Consider the following 2,645-nt stretch of genomic DNA (forward strand, 5'->3'; position numbering starts at 1 on the left):
GACATATATTCCCTCTGAGAGAGGGAAAACTGTAGAGAGATATACACATATAACTTTTTATGTTGAATGTGTGATTAATGTGAGCTCCGCAGGAAAACCACATCCAGTATCATAATGACACACTCATTGTTCGAACTTACCCTGCAATCTTTGTAATGTGGTTGCCTTCGGTGTCATTCCGTTTTCCTTCTGACAGACAGATTAATCTTAAAGGGGAATTCCGGACAAGTTCGAAGTTAGTCTGAAAAGAAAGAGTAACATTTTCTGAAGCAAGACAATCGAAATTTGATCAAAATCGAATATAAATTAAGGAATTCGTAAAATTGTGAAGTTTTGCTAATTTTCAAGAAACAGTTCTTGAACAGTCAAATTATATGTAAATTGTGAATTGAGGACATCACCCCATATCACATCTTGCCATACAATTTGAACATGTGCAAGAAATTTTGAGATATCCAGATTTTCGTTCAATCGCAATTATGCCCCAGTCTCTGATCCTGGCATATCTGAAACGTCTGACTGATCGTTATTTGGAAGATACACAATTCATCCAGGAAAATACAGTATTGTTTTTATACTTTCATGGCAGAAAAGTTGAATTTTCGTCATTTTCTTTTTTAACGAGCAGTGAGAAATTTTGAGATGACATTATCAGCTTACTATATTACATATATCATTCATAAAAACTGTTCAAGAACTGTTCTGCAAAAATCAGCGAATCCTTGAAATTGCATAACTTCTTTACTTTTAATCCGATTTTGACCTAAGTAATTTGCATTATTGTGGTGTCAAATAATTTCACTCTTTCTTTTTGAAAAAAAAAAAAACTTTCACCTGGTCCGGAATTTCCCTTCAAAGTTCAACAAATGCTGCTAAGACTCTTTGAAGCTGATTATTAGTATACATTGGGTATTAACCACAGTTTGTTCCGTTAGAAGAAGCTTGTTAATCGGTGCCATAAAAATAGGATCCAATCCACAAGGAAAATTTGATGTCCGATTCTTTTTCCAATCATTTGACTGAAGTACTTATTAGCGCGCCTTTGGTTTTTATCCAAGATTCTTACCTTTTCTGGCAGGAACGTGACTTTGGCAATGTGCTCAGAATTTACTCTCCGTGGGAAGTAACCGATTTATAGCTGTGGTGTGATGTGCCAACAGAGTGCATTCATTTTGTGGCGTCCTCATCGTAAACTATACAAAACGTTATTCTCAAGCCGAAACACTCGTTGTCCGAGCGCTTTAAAGTGGATGTTCCCTCAATGCTCCAAGCACAAACAGAACAGGACAAACACGGGGAAAACAAAATAAAAAAATGCTAAAAAATAACAGAACTCCGCAAGAGTTATAGATCAATTACAAACAGTTTGGGTTTTTTTTTCTGTTTTAATTTGTATACTTGCTCGTTCGTTTGCAAACTGAGTCACCAAACAATGTACTGCATAGTGAAACAAACCTGGCACTGTTCATTGAGCTTCACAAGCCTGCCTCCTAGGGAAGTAGGCCTATTTCATGCTTGGTTAATTCTACACGAAATCCAAATGGAAAGATCTTTAAATACACAAATTCAACTAAGCGTAAAATCACCATCCAATATGCGTATTGTAGGCCGACTTTATCCAGAAAACCATTAAGTATTGATATCTGCACAAATTGAATCAGTTCGTTAATGAGTGGGATAAAAATATTCGTTCCATGATAATACCATGGATCCGTAAGACGAGTTTAATGACCGACACTGGAGGAAGTAATGAAAATCTAAGATGAAGCAAACAAACGAGCGCATAAACGGGATGAGCCATAAAGGAATTACCTGGCTATATATGACTTAATAAGAACAGAAAGAACGGGAAAAAGAAGGATTGGACAAAGGAAATTAGAATAAAAAATTCATTAATAAATGAAAAAAGAATACATGATTATGAATACATACATTATGAAAGGAAGAAAAAAAAAGAACGGTTGAAATAGAAAAAGAAAGAAACATGGAAACAAAGAGAAACAAAGAGAAACAAAGAGAAACAAAGAACGAAGCCAGGCACCAGACTTCCCCCTCGTCGATAGGAATTGACTTCCATTTAGCAGTTGTTCAGCTCGACAACGCTCATGACTGGACGAGTATGAGGAAAACGGGAAAATGTCCTACATTATACCTCCTGCTCTACCTGTGTGTCTTCCTTTGAAATTGCACGAAGTGTTGCGAATCAGCACTAATCCACATTCTGAGAAAGCCGTTTACGTGATAAACTTTGATGCAATCAAAATAATGTGGTTTGCGAGGAAAAACCGGGGACACTCCATTGCAATGCCTCCTGAAAAGGAATTCGGTGCATATTAGTGAGAAACCAATCTTTTCGCAGAATGAAACCTTATTTTGTGAATTTTTCTGTACCACCTTATGTTGGAAGGCGGGGGGTCGTTATTCAAGTAATTCCATGGTTTTAATGGTGTTTTCACTGATAGGTCTACTTTAGTTTCCTTTGTGTGTTTGTCCAGAAATTTTGTTTGTTTGTTGTTTGTACGTTCGTTTTCCATCTGAGAAGATATATGGCTGGATAGCCCATATTCAGCTATGCTAAGCTGGTCTTCCATATAGGGTCCAGTTGGATGTGAGGCGGGACCACTTTACCGGGTTAAACTGCACCC

This window comes from Diadema antillarum, unplaced genomic scaffold (genome assembly GCF_040938485.1).
Source record: "Diadema antillarum isolate AM-2024a unplaced genomic scaffold, OU_Dant_1.0 seq00000304_RagTag, whole genome shotgun sequence".
Taxonomy (NCBI): domain Eukaryota; kingdom Metazoa; phylum Echinodermata; class Echinoidea; order Diadematoida; family Diadematidae; genus Diadema; species Diadema antillarum.